This window comes from Triticum dicoccoides, chromosome 4A (genome assembly GCF_002162155.2).
Source record: "Triticum dicoccoides isolate Atlit2015 ecotype Zavitan chromosome 4A, WEW_v2.0, whole genome shotgun sequence".
NCBI lineage: Eukaryota > Viridiplantae > Streptophyta > Magnoliopsida > Poales > Poaceae > Triticum > Triticum dicoccoides.
Genome location: NC_041386.1, coordinates 248,888,085 through 248,903,397, shown reverse-complemented (window position 1 = coordinate 248,903,397; position 15,313 = coordinate 248,888,085). Strand labels below are relative to the sequence as shown.

Sequence of the window (15,313 nt, the reverse complement as noted above, 5' to 3'; positions counted from 1 at the left end):
AGCTCGTTGATCAAAGATGGTTATGTTTCCAAACCATAGACATGCGTTGTCATGTGATAAACGAGATCACATCATTAGGAGAATGATGTGATTGACTTGACCCATTTCGTCAGCTTAGCACTTGATCGTTTTGGTTTACTGCTATTGCTTTCTTCATGACTTATACACGTTCCTATGACTATGAGATTATGTAACTCCCAATTACCGAAGGAACACTTTGTGTGCTACCAAACATCACAACATAACTGGGTGATTATAAAGGTGCTCTACAGGTGTCTCCGATGGTACTTTTTGAGTTGACATAGATCAAGATTAGGATTTGTCACTCCAATTATCGGAGAGGAATCTCTAGGCCCACTCGGTAATACACATCACTATAAGCCTTGCAAGCATTGTAACTAATGAGTTAGTTGCGGGATGATGCATTACAGAACGAGTAAATAGACTTGCCGGTAACGAGATTGAACTAGGTATTGAGATACCGACGATCGAATCTTGGACAAGTAACATACCGATGACAAAGGGAACAACGTATGCTGTTATGCGGTTTGACCGATAAAGATCTTCGTAGAATATGTGGGAGCCAATATGAACATCCAGGTTCCACTATTGGTTGTTGACCGGAGACATGCCTCGGTCATGTCTACATAGTTCTCGAACCCGTAGGGTCCGCACGCTTAAAGTTCGGTGCTGATCGGTATTATGAGTTTTTGTGTTTTTATGTACCGAAGGTATTTCGGAGTCCCGGATATGATCACGGACATGACGAGGAGTCTCGAAATGGTCGAGATGTAAAGATCGATATATTGGACGACTATATTCGGACACTGGAAGTGTTCCGGGTGATTTCGGAGAAAACCGGAGTGCCGGAGGGTTACCGGACCCCCCCCCCCGGGAGAAATAATGGGCCTTATGGGCCTTAGTGGAGAGAGAGAGAGGGGGCTGGCCTAGGGCAGGCCATGCGCCCCTCCCCCTCTGGTCAGAATTGGACTAGGAGAGGGGGGCAGCGCCCCCCTTTCCTTCTCCCTCTCCCCTTCCTTTCCCCTCCTAGTAGGAGTAGGAAAGAGGGGAGTCCTACTCCTACAAGGAGGAGGACTCCTCCTCCTGGCGCGCCATAGAGGGCCGGCCAGCCTCCCCCCTTGATCCTTTATATATGGGAATAGGGGGCTCCTCTAGACACACAAGTTGATCATTGATCCCTTAGCCGTGTGTGGTGCCCCCCTCCACCATAATCCACCTCGATCATATCGTAGCAGTGCTTAGGCGAAGCCCTGCGTAAGTAGCAACATCATCACCGTCAACATGTCGTCGTGCTGACGGAACTCTCTCGTGAAGCTCTGCTGGATCGGAGTTCGTGGGACGTCATCGAGCTGAACGTGTGCTGAACTCGGAGGTGCCGTGCTTTCGGTACTTTGATCGGTCAGATCGTGAAGACGTTCGACTACATCAACCGCATTCTCATAACGCTTCCGCTTACGGTCTACGAGGGTACGTGGACGATACTCTTCCCTCTCGTTGCTATGCATCACCATGTCTTGCATGTGTGTAGGATTTTTTTTGAAATTACTATGTTCCCCAACACTTTCTTGCAATGGGAGAAGTGCTTAGTTTTGGGTTCAATCATGCGGTGTCCTTTCCCAGGGACAACAGGGGCAGCAAGGCACGTATTGTATTGTTGCCATCAAGGATAAAAAGACGGGGTTTATATCATATTGCTTGAGTTTATCCCTCTACATCATGTCATCTTGCCTAATGCGTTACTCTGTTCTTATGAACTTAATACTCTAGATGCATGCTGGATAGCAGTCGATGTGTGGAGTAATAGTAGTAGATGCAGAATCGTTTTGGTCTACTTGACACGGACGTGATGCCTATGTTCATGATCATGCCTAGATATCATCATAACTATGCGCTTTTCTATCAATTGCTCGGTAGTAATTTGTTCACCCACCATAATATATGCTATCTTGAGAGAAGCCACTAGTGAAACCTATGGCCCCCGGGTCTACTTTACATCATATAAGTTTCCGATCTACAATTCTAGTTTACTATTTATTTTGCAATCTTTATTTTCCAATATATACAACAAAAATACTAAAAATATTTATCTTATTATCTCTATCAGATCTCACTTTTGCAAGTGACCGTGAAGGTATTGACAACACCTTTATCGCGTTGGTTGCAAGGTTTTTATTTGTTTGTGCAGGTACTAGGCGACTTGCGTGTAGTCTCCTACTGGATTGACACCTTAGTTCTCAAAAACTAAGGGAAATACTTACACTACTTTGCTACATCACCCTTTCCTCTTCAAGGGAAAACCAACGCATTCTCAAGAGGTAGCACCCGTACGTCCAATCTTAGGAGTTTGGCCATCATCTATTGGTGCCATACCGAAATCACTCATGATTGCAAGCAAATGATAGATCTAACAAGAAAATGGCAGACGAAAAAAGAGGGGCGAATAAAACGGCAATTTTTTGTGAAATGGGGGAGAGAAAAATGAGAGGCAAATGTCAAATAATGTAAATTGCGAGGAGATGCGATTTTTGATTAGGAACCTAGTATATGTTGAAGATCCTCCCCGGCAACGGCGCCAGAAATTCCTTTTGATGTCGCTTGAAGCTACATCGGTATTTCCCCAAAGAGGAAGGGATGATGCAGCACAGCGGCGGTAGGTATTTCCCTCATATGTGAAACCTAGTTTATCAAACCAGTAGGAGAACCAAGAACACAACATACATCAACTACACACAAATAACAACTTCTCGCAACCCGACGTGTTAAAGGGGTTGTCAATCCCTTCCGAGGTACGCCGCCTCAAGATAGGCAAACAAACGTGAGATAAATTTGTAGTAGATTGATAGATCGAACGCCAAATAAAATAAATAAGGATAAACTTCAGAAAGGTATTTTTATATTTTTCGTTTAGTAGATCTGAAAATAAATGCAAGGGAAATTTAGATCGCAAAGGAAAATATATGAGAACGATACCTGGGGCCGTAGGTTTCACTAGTGGTTTCTCTCGAGAAAAATAGCAAACGGTGGGTGAACAAAGTACTATTGGGAAATTGATAGAACTTAAAATACTCATGACGATATCCATGCAATGATCATTACATAGGCATCACATCCAAGATTAGTAGACTGACTCCTGCCTGCATCTACTACTATTACTCCACACATCAACCGCTATCCAGCATGCATCTAGTGTATTAAGTTCATGGAGAAATGGAGTAATGTAATAAGAACGATTACATGATGTAGACAAGATCTATCTACGTAGAGATAGACCCCATCGTTTTATCCTTAGTAGCAACGATACATACGTGTCCGTTCCCCTTTGTCACTGGGATCAAGCACCGTAAGATCGAACCCACTACAAAGCACCTCTTCCCATTGCAAGATAAATAGATCAAGTTGGTCAAACAAAACCCAAATATCGAAGAATAAATACGAGGCTATAAGCAATCATGCATAAAAGAGATCAAATAAACTCAAATACTTTCATGGATATAAAAAGATAGATCTGGTCATAAACTCAAAGTTCATCGATCCCAACAAACACATCGCAAAAAGAGTTACATCACATGGATCTCCAAAAGACCATTGTATTGAGAATCAAGAGAGAGGGGAAGCCATCTAGCTACTAACTACGGATCCGGAGGTCTACAAAGAACTACTCATGCATCATCGGAGAGGCACCAATGGAGGTGGTGAACCCCATCTGAGATGGTGTCTAGATTGGATCTAGTGGTTCTGGACTCTGCGGCGGCTGGATGAATATTTCGTTGACTCCCCTAGTGTTTTGGGAATATTGCGGTATTTATAGAGCAAAGAGGCGGTCCAGGGGCACCCGACGTGGGCACAACCCACCAGGGCGCGCCTAGGCCTCCTGGCGCGCCCTAGTGGGTTGTGCTCTCCTCGGAGCACCCCCAGGCGCAGCGAGGGCCCATTACGTTCCTTCTAGTCCAAAAAATCTCCATAAATTTTTGTTGCGTTTGGACTCCATTTGGTATTGATTTTCTGCGATGTAAAAAATATGGAAAAAAACAGCAACTAGCACTTGGCACTGTGTGTGCATAGTTCGCAGAACAAACACATGTGTGCACACTAATACATCAGCATGATGGTGCTGTCAAGAAAAGAACACGTCCGCGTGATTGACCGGAGATTTTTATGGGTGCCTAGAGCATCCAAAGTATCTCACAAAAAAATACAAACTACTAAAAATAGGAAAATATGCATACCCTAAAAATAGCTAGCTTAACACGTCGGCTGGTCTGGAAGAACCAGCAGCCACGTTGCTAGCGCTCCTCCAGCCTGTATGGACCTCCACCCGCTCAACCACCGGGAATCCCAACCCCAGCCTTGATGGGCTCCTTTTTTGGATTTCATTCGCCTCTCTCCTGTTTGATTGTTCTGACCATCCTCACGGGACTAGGGTCTGCTTTAGCATTTTTCAATTGATGATGCATGGCATCTTTCTTCATTTCTTTAGGATAAAGATGACCCATATCTCATCCTCTTTTGCTGGCTTGTTGATTCTCGCAACTCTAAAGTATATAAGTTGCTAGGGTTGGATGTAAAAGGGCAAGGTGGACAACGCAGGCATAAGAAAAATCTGTTTGCTACAATCGTAAGAGAGGGGACGGCCCATAACAAAATTTTTGGCCCATTATTAATTACAAAGCTGCAAACAACATACGGGACCGGACGGGCGAGGACGAAAATTATGGCAACGAGGAAGACGAATGAAACTAATGGACGGATATTAGGGGGGAAGAAGTGGTAATCCCATTATTAGTATATACTAGCATAAAGGCCCGTGCGTTGCAACGGGAGAAAAAAAATTCTCTCATATCTTTAGCTGGGTCAGTTGGACAAACTGTGTGTGGCCGATTGGCAGGCTATGAGATCGAACCATCCCATCAGCAATTTTATTTTTGCCAGCTCTCCGGAACTGCGTTACAGTGCGCTGCCGGATGGGCTTCCTCCGTTGGGCCAAAACGGGTGGCAAGTAACGAAACCAAATAGCGTATGTGAAATTAATTGAAACGGGACCAAACGAAGCGGGATGAAACCAAGAATGTCACCTCCCTTTAATAGTAGGTATAGATATAGATATAATATATATATATATATATATATATATATATATATATATATATATTATAATATACTAGCAAAAAAACACGTGCGTTGCAACGGGAAAGAAAATAACACACGTTCTTAACCCAATAACCATGACTCAAGACCTTAATAGGCCCGCGTCTTTTAGTTTCACATGGCATCACATGTGTATTTCCTCTATACTCACACACTCGCTGAAAAAAAAGCCCATGCATTGCAACGAGAAAGAAAATAACACACACTCTTAATCCAATAACCATGACTCAAGACATTAATAGGCCCATATCTTTTAGTTTCACATAGCATCACATTTGTATTACCGACAGTGACCTCTGTGCTCACACAATGAAAACACGTTTGAATGTGGTTAGTCTTAATGTCTCTCTTTTTTGCGCGCACGCACGTGCGCACACTCGCTTGGAATAAGATAAAAATTATGTTGTTTTTTTCCCGCAAGGTTTTTCATAGTCGTGTATGCATGGTTCTCGATATTTTTTTCTCTCACTCTGGTTTTAATAGATGTTTATTTGCAATTTGAATCACCGACGGTACAAAAAAAACAAACCATACACTATATATTAAGTTTGCACTAAAAATTATATTTTAGCAATATTTAGCAGCTAAAAATAACTTCATATTTAGATTCTACATATTTTTCTAATCAAGTTTCATATATAACATGTTAAAATTTAAGTTACGGTTTAAAAGATATGAATAATCTTATTTTACATAAACTGTAGATTGATTACGTCAAGGGGTTTTCTGTTAAAACTAAAAAAATGTTTCGGCTGACTTAAATATGGACGGCGGGTTGATTGTCTAAAACATCAGGGGGGTTTCTGAGAAAATGAGAAAAAACGGTTCGGTTATAACTTAAACGTGTACTATGGGTTGATTTACAGAAAACTGAGGGGTTTATTTGTAAAATGGCGTGACGGACGACCAGAAACAATATGTGCTTTATTAGTAGGTAAGATAAGATAAGATATAATATAGTATAATCTTTACCTACTAATACTACTTACTAATAAAGCGGCTATCGCTTCTGGTCGTCCGTCATTAAAATTACCCTCTAAGTTGATTAAAATTACCCACCAATGCCACTCGTAAGTGGAAAAACGACTCGTTTTTTCGGACAAAAACGACACCCCTTTCGTTGTTTTATACGGGAGCGATGAGTAGAGGTCACAAAACGAGGAGCAACGGAGTGGTTGGCCGATTGCTCTTTTAGCGGCGATACCAGGGTTCGATCCCCAACTTCCACAATTTTTATCTTTCTTTTCTCACACATGTCCTACGCGTTCATGGGCCGGCCCATGTGTGGGGCTTCACTCCCCTGAGTTTTTTCATTTTACTTTTTTGTCTTTTCTTTTCTCATTCTATTTTCTTTCTTCTTTCATCTTTAAATTAATTCTGGATTTTAATATTCTAAAAGTTGCGAGTTTTCAAAAAAAAAAAGAAATAAGTCTGATAAAAAACATAAAATATATGTGAATTCAAACATGTTTAGAAAATCATTAAAAGTTTGCATATTCAAAAAATGTTGGTGGTTTTGCAAAACTGTTTGCAAAATTATAAAAAAATCACAATTTTTAAAAAATGGTCGGGAAATAAAATCATGTTCATGATTTGAAAAAATGAATGTGTATTCAAAACATATTCGGGAATCTGAAAAAAAATGTCCATGAAATTTTAGAAAATGTTCACAATAATAATAATAAATAGTTGTTTTTTAATCTTGTTCCCCAATTTAAAAGAAGTTCATCGATTCAAAAAATGTTTGTGGAGTCAAAAAATGTTAATGAATACGAAACCGGTTCATACATTCAAAAAAAATTGTAAACAAAACTAATGTTCATGATTTTTTTGAGAAAATAAAAAATAAAATAATGGTTGTCATTTCAAAAAACTGTTCACTGATTCAAAAGTATTTTATGTCTATGATTTGGTTAATCTTTCGAAAGTCTTTATATGTCTTGGCGTTGGGAGTAGCTTGTTTTTAAAGTTTTAAATGTTCCCTTGCGCAACATAGTGACAAATGTGGCATGCACTGGCAAACTCATAGCCTTGGGATTTACCACGTCGAGTGCATTGTGATCACGTGAACATCGCGACCATCATCGGCTAGGGTGAGAAAAAATGGCAATATGGTGAACCACTATGTGAAAATAGAGTACGCTCATATATCAGGATATTGAGTAATACTTATTTAGTTAGCCATAATTTTTTGTCTCCTATTACAACGCACGAGTATAATTGCTAGTATAATATATATAGGTAAGGTAATAGATAATAAGTATAGTTACTAAGCTCCCAGGAAATCCTCGTCTCCGGTGCGTCGAGGCTTTTTTCGGTCGTGACCTCGAGAGGAATCCTGGAGCCTGTAAGGCATGCCTATGTGTTGTGGGTCCTTAAACATTAAGTCGGTTTCCTGGCACGACCACCTTCGCCCTAGTCTACGCATCCAAGCCCCAGGACTCTCTCCTCTCTCTCTTTCGAATTTTTCTCTCCGTCTTGCTAGGCAACCGACCGTCGGCGGCCTCGCTCGGGTCGCAGTGTTGCCCTCCTAATTTGCTTGCCCAGCCATGTCTCTGCTTGCTGGTGCCCCCATCCCGCTCAGGGAGCAACCCTGATGATCTCCCTGTCCCCTTTCCCTCAGATCTGGACAGGGCCCCAGTTCTTTCACGGATTTGGAGGGGTATATGAGTCGAGTGGCAGGATCGGAGACAAGGCCAAAGAGAGGTTCTGGTCAGCCTAGGCGGAAGCTTCGACAATGGAAGGCCGATTTTGGTGTTGGGGTATTCCCTATATCTGTCTCCCTGATGTTGTGATGGCGGCGCAAGTCTGGTCATTGGGGAGGAGAGGCTAGGATGTCACAGATGGATGGAAGAGGCGACAGAAGTAGGTGCTCTGTTTCTTTCTCTTTTCTTTACCAATGCAGCGATGGGTTCTTCCGTATGAATACACAAAGTTACCCTATTTTGTGCTATTTAGTTAAGTGGGGGTTCCGTACGATTTGTGATGAGTTTTGGATTGAGGTCATTTGAGCTGGCCACTCCCTAGCCCCTAGGATGTGCTCCAAAGATAATTTACTACAGTCGCCATGCTCATGTTAATATTTCTGCAATTTCATTACATAGCAGTCCAGATCAGAATAAATAGAAGACATTATAGTTGTACTATTGCAGTCAGATTCATGGTCCTCTAAATGTTTTTTAATCATATACTCTAATAGAAGCGGTATTGTGGTGCATATAAACCACCGAAATATAATTCAAACAGATTTTATCTTGCTTCATGTTCAAAAAAAATTAGGGACTATGTCAATGTCAGATAATCTCTTTGAGGAATTTTTTTTGTTTCGAGAATCAACAACCAACAAATCCAGGCCCCCGGCGAGCATTCCTTTTTTAATGTCTTCGGCCCTTTTTGTAGGTTTAATTTTTTGCGATGTTGAACATTATTTGGAACCCTTAGTGATTTCATGATGAAATGCAAAACTGCGTTGAATCCTTCAGTTTTAGGCTTTAATAATATTTAGGATCACACTTCATTTTAGGCTTTAATAAGATATAGGATCACACTGCGAAGAAAGTTCAATCATTGTCCTTTTATTTGTTTAGTACTTTGCATTGTATGTATGTATGGATCTGTGGGTGTGGGCTTAATCAATTCTCTTCCATGTTTTGTTTTGTCATCCTAAGATAGATTCGTGCTGACTGGAATTTGATAGATTTTTCCAATCATTTCTGGATCATCAAACTTGCACAAGTACAGCATGGGATCCAAAGAAAGAATGATACATGGGCTAACTTATGTGAACCAGAGGATTGATTGATTTGGCCATCAGGGCTTGGATTTCTTCCTACAGGTTTTGTGAACTCCGTTGTGACTTGCAAGACACCACTCGCAAGCATGTATTAGTTGTGACTTGGAAGCATGTATGTGAGGGTCTTCTTTCTGGTTCAGTTTTTTTACTCGGTCTGTAAGGATTTCATTTGGTTCCTTAATCCCTTCATCTAGGTTTCGTGAACTCCGTCTGAAAAGGGAGTTCAAGTACAATTTCAATTCAGGCATAGCCGATACAAATTTCTTCTTTCTCTGGTACTTTATCACTGTTAGCCGAATTCAGAACCCCATAGTATGACAAATTACATGATATTTTTTGTAATATTTTCCCAATAGAACTATAGGAAAAAATACACCAAAATATGTCCAAGTAATCTTGTTTGACAATAGTAGAGTTGTGCAGATTTGTTGCGGTACGATACATATGATTTGAGTATAGATATGCTCATCAATATTTTGGACCAAGCATAGTTAGTGTATTTCGGTTCTGTTCTTTTATCCTTAACGCATGATAGATACTAAGTTTTGCATCACCTAAGTTTAGTACAGACTCAGGTTAAGGTTCTTCCCAAGTCAATAATTTGTTGATAGAAAGAACAGTAATGTGACGATCTAGGAAGTTTGTAGACATCTGTAGTTCTTTCTTTCTTAGGGGATCTCTCTCAAAGTTTTATTTCCACATTACATATGTAGTATTGAACATCATATAGGCAGTTTGATGGTGTGGTACTAAGTCTACGAACTCGGAGAGCTCAGATGTACATCACTCTGAGCTCACGAGAATGATGGATGATTACGATGATTTGATTCAGGCTCACTGTTAATTGTGGCGACTGGACTACAAAGTGCAAACACTTGGTAAAAAGGTTTACCTTGAAAATCCCTTACTTTAGTGGTAACTGTGCAGTGTAGTAGTGTCTCCATTGGATAATTACGTCATCATCCATCTGGTAAGGTAATTATCCATCGAGGCAGGGTGAGTCCATTGTATATGGTGTGCAATGTAGTAGTGTCTCCATTGGATAATTTTGTCATCATAACACTTATAACTACACCCTGTCTTAGCCTCATGATTTCAGAACAAGTTGTGGCTTTATGTAGCAGCCATCCATTACAAGTTTTAATGATAAGCTGTTTTCTCTGTACATGTAGGTGAAATTGAGCACTTCTACATGGTTGTTGGTTTCCTTTTTTTCTACCACAACCAGCTGGCCAATCATCTTGTTTCTTCAGTGCCTCTTCGATAGTGCCCCTTCACCTTGGTCGTTCCTGCTTCTTTCTGGAACCTATGATGGAGGGGGTCATGGTAAAAGTTCTACCACTCATATTTGTTCTACCTCAACCTGGTGTTGTTATTGTTGGTGGTAGCTCTTGATTTTACCAGCCTATGATAGGAAAATAAAATTGCTTCTGTTACATCCCAGTTTATTTAGTGCCATCTTACATACCAGAATTAAATATTGAGGTTTCACATCATTAATGGATTAGCCTAATGATTTCAGAACTTGGAATCATTCGTACATTGAGGTTGCACATCCAAACCTGAAAGTATCACTAGAATGAATGAACTGCTAGCATCCAGTGCATGAGAATCTGAGATTTATTTTGTTGGCATGACGTTTTAGAGAGCAGTTGTCATTAACTTTGATTGTACACCTCTTCTGGTTTCCTCCTCTTGAATGCCCATTTGAGTTCTTATGATGAAAGAGGTTTTGTCTAGTACTAAAGATCTTAGTTTTGATTTGAGTGATTTCAACTTTCATTATAGACAGTGATGAGAATTGTCTTCAAGAAGGGTTTGATTGGATGATCTCAAGTCGCCTCTCTTATAAATGATTCGAATATGTCTCTGGTTAGGAACTAAGCAATGCATGGAAACTGAGTGGTTCATGGGAAACTACTTCAATAGGTATTAAACTCCATCACACATAAATGGAGAGAAGAAAGGTTTTATCAAGTTTTAGCATTCCCCTTACATTACTTTCTTAATAGGTAGCTCATAAATTGTAACACCCATGATGCGGCTATATCTTCCACGTGTCGAGGCACGATTTAGAGGCATAACCACATGGTGGTTTAGTCGCAAGAGGGGTAATCTTCACACAATCCCATGTACTGAATAAGAAAGGGATAAAGAGTTGGTTTACAATTGCCACTTCACACAAATAACAAGTTAAACATACATCATCTAGAGTACAATCAAGGTACGATTACGGAACCAAAATAAAAGAAGTCAACCCCAAATGCTAGATCATCGATGAGGGAGTCCTAGATTAGGGGGTGTCCGGATGGCCGGATTATACCTTCAGCCGGACTCCTGGACTATGAAGATACAAGATTGAAGACTTCGTCCCGTGTCCGGAAGGGACTTTCCTTGGCGCGGAAGGCAAGCTTGGCGATACGGATATGTAGATCTCCTACTATTGTAACCGACTTCGTGTAACCCTAACCCTCTCCGGTGTCTATATAAACTGGAGGGTTTTAGTCCGTAGGACAACATGCAGAACAACAATCATACCATAGGCTAGCTTCTAGGGTTTAGCCTCTCCGATCTCGTGGTAGATCTACTCTTGTACTATCCATATCATCAATAATAATCAAGCAGGACGTAGGGTTTTACCTTCATCAAGAGGGCCCAAATCTGGGTAAAACTTCGTGTCCCTTGCCTCCTGTTACCATCCGGCCTAAACGCACAGTTCGAGACCCCCTACCCGAGGTCCGCCGGTTTTGACACCGACATTGATGCTTCCATTGAGAGTTCCTCTGTGTCGTCGCCGTTAGGCTTGATGGCTTCTACGATCATCAATAGCGATGCAGTCCAGGGTGAGACCTTCCTCCCCTGACGGATCTTCGTCTTCGGCGGCTTCGCACTGCGGGCCAATTCACTTGGCCATCTGGAGCAGATCGAAAGCTATGCCCCTGGCCGTCAGGTCAGATTTGGAAGTTTAACTACACGGCTGACATCCGCGGGGATTTGATCTTCGACGGATTCGAGCCACTGCCGAGCGCGCTGCACTGTCACGACGAGCATGATCTAGCTCTGCCGCCGAACAGTGCCCTGGAGGCCGCACCCGCATCGGCTTCGACCCTTAATTCGGAGCCAACTGCGCCGATCGAGGATGGGTGGTTGGACGTCTCCTCGGGGGCTGCGATCCTAACGGCGATCGAGCCGAACACCAGCCCCGCACTCCACGAGACTCGTGACTCCAAGGAGCCGGACTCCTCTTCGGACTCCGAACCCTCCGCGCCCCTGCCGATCGAATCCGATTGGGCGCCGATCATGGAGTTTACTGTCGCGGACATCTTTCAGCACTCGCCTTTCGACGATATTTTGAAGACACTAAAGTCTCTCTCTTTATCAGGAGAGCCTTGGCCGGACTACGGTCAGCAAGGTTGGGATACGGACGATGAAGAAATTTAAAGCCCACCCACCATCCACTTTGTAGCCACTGTCGACGATTTAACCGACATGCTTGACTTCGACTCTGAAGACATCGATGGTATGTACGCCGATGTAGGAGACGATGAAGAACCAGCGCCTATTGGGCCCTGGAAAGCAACCTCGTCATATGACATATACATGGTGGACACCCCAAAAGAAGAAGATGGCGATGGAACAACGGAGGATGACCCCTCCAAGAAACAGCCTAAGCGCCGGCGTCAGCGGCGCCGCTCAAAATCCCGCCAAAGCAAATACGGTGATTTCAGCACGGGAGATAATAATACTCCAGAGAGTGTCGAAGAAAACCTCCTCCAGCAAGATTCAGCACAGGAGGATGGAGAAGCCAACCCTCATGAGAGAGCGGCAGACAGAGAGGTCGAGGACGATAATCATACGTCTCCCTCCGAAGACGAGGCAAGCCTCGACGACGATGAGTTCGTCGTGCCAGAGGATCCCGTCGAGCAAGAGCGTTTTCAACGCAGGCTTATGGCCACGGCAAGAAGCCTCAAGAAAAAACAGCAACAACTTAGAACTGATCAAGATTTGTTAGTCGACAGATGGACTGAAGTCCTTGCAGCCGAAGAGCATAAACTCGAACGCCCCTCCAAGAGCTACCCAAAGCGCAGGTTGCTACCCCGATTAGAGGAGGAAGCACTTAAACCTACATCACCAGCACTTGATACGGCCGACCGGCCACCTCGTGGCTGCGACAGAGAGGCCTCTCGGCCCTCCACTCAAGCCGCACCCCGTACCAAGGCACGGGAAAATGCACCAGACCTGCGAGATATGTTGGAGGACAAGGCAAGGCAAACAAGATCGATCTACGGATCGCGTGGGCGCCCCACGACTCGAGACGATAACCGTCACGCCGGACACAAATCCGGTAGGGCTGAACACAGTAGACAAAGCTCATTGGAGCTACGTCGTGATATAGCCCAGTACAGAGTCGCCGCACACCCAGTATGCTTCACAGACGAAGTAATGGATCATCAAATCCCCGAGGGTTTCAAACCCGTAAACATCGAATCATATGATGGCACAACAGATGTTGCGGTATGGATCGAGGATTATCTTCTTCATATCCACATGGCCCGCGGCGATGATCTCCACGCCATCAAATACCTCCCGCTCAAGCTTAAAGGACCAGCTCGACATTGGCTCAACAGCTTGCCAGCAGGATCAATCAGTTGTTGGGAGGACCTGGAAGCCGCATTCCTCGACAATTTCTAGGGCACTTATGTGCGACCACCAGACGCCGATGACCTAAGCCACGTAATTCAGCAGGTAGAGGAATCGACCAGGCAATTCTGGACACGGTTCCTAACAAAGAAAAATCAAATAGTCGACTGTCCGGAAGCAGAGGCCCTAGCAGCCTTCAAGCACAATATCCGTGACGAGTGGCTTGCCCGGCACCTTGGACAGAAAAAGCCGAAATCTATGGCAGCACTCACGACACTCATGACCCGCTTTTGCGTGGGAGAAGACAGCTGGCTTGCTCGTAGCAACAATATGACCAAGAACCCTGGTAATTCGGATACCAGGGACAGTAGTGGCAGGTCGCGTCGCAACAAGCAGAAGCGCCGCATTAACGGCGACAATGCTGAGGATACGGCAGTTAATGCCGGATTCTGAGGTTATAAATCCGGTCAGCGAAAAAAACCATTCAAAACAAATCCTAGGGGCCCGTCCAGTTTGGACCGAATACTCGACCGCTTGTGCCAGATACATGGCACCCCCGAAAAGCCGGCCAATCACACCAACAGGGATTGTTGGGTGTTCAAGTAGGCAGGTAAGTTAAATGCCGAAAATACCGACAAGGGGCTGCATAGCGATGACGGCGAAGAGCCCCGGCCGCCGAACACCAGTGGACAAAAGGGTTTTCCCCCACAAGTGCGGACGATGAACATGATATACACAACCCACATCCCCAAGAGGGAGCGGAAGCGCGCGTTAAGGGACGTATACGCGGTAGAGCCAGTCGCCCCAAAGTTCAACCCATGGTCCTCCTGCCCGATTACCTTTGATCGAAGGGACCATCCCACTAGCACCCGTCATGGCGGGTTCGCCGCATTGGTTCTAGACACAATTATTGACGGATTTCATCTCACTCGAGTCCTTATGGACGGCGGCAGCAGCCTGAATCTGCTTTACCAGGATACAGTGCGGAAAACAGGCATAGATCCCTCGAGGATTAAGCCCACTAAAACGACCTTTAAAGGCGTAATACCAGGTGTAGAGGCCAACTGTACAGGCTCAGTCACACTTGAAGTGGTCTTCGGATCTCCGGATAATTTCCGAAGCGAGGAGTTAATCTTCGACATAGTTCCATTCTGCAGTGGCTATCACGCACTGCTCGAGCGAACCGCATTCGCCAAGTTCAATGCGGTACCTCACTACGCATACCTTAAGCTCAAGATGCCAGGCCCTCGAGGAGTAATTACGGTCAATGGAAACACCGAACGCTCCCTCCGAACAGAGGAGCACACGGCGGCCCTTGCAGCGGAAGTACAAAGCAGCCTCTCCAGGCAGCTCTCCAGTCCGGCCATTAAACGTCCGGACACCGTCAAGCGCGCCCGGAGTAGCCTACAACAAGACCGCCTGGCACGTTCCGAGCAGGCGTAGCAATGCGGCCCCAACCCCAGCCCTCGCAAAAATGCGACACCAGTGCTTCGCGTACATAACTACGCTCTAGAAATACCATGGCTACAGGGGGAGGGGCACCATCACGGCACGCCCGAAACACGGCTTAAACCGCACCAGGGGTTGCCGATTTTTTAATTTTCTCTTACTTTCAGGACTCCATTCTTCGGAAGGCCTGTTCGGCAGTTCAATTGCCGCACAAACGATGCAAGAATCAGGGAAGCAGACAAGCCTTGCCGCATTACGAAACTC

General features: G+C 44.0%; 1 long non-coding RNA gene across 1 annotated transcript; it reads left to right on the top strand.

Annotated features, from left to right (window-relative positions):
* Nucleotides 1-7,573: 7,573 nt before the first annotated feature.
* On the top strand, nucleotides 7,574-9,226 carry LOC119285733. The gene is made up of 2 exons (XR_005139756.1): nucleotides 7,574-8,031; nucleotides 8,835-9,226. It is a non-coding gene; the product is annotated as an uncharacterized LOC119285733 (long non-coding RNA).
* The last annotated feature ends 6,087 nt before the right edge of the window (nucleotides 9,227-15,313 follow it).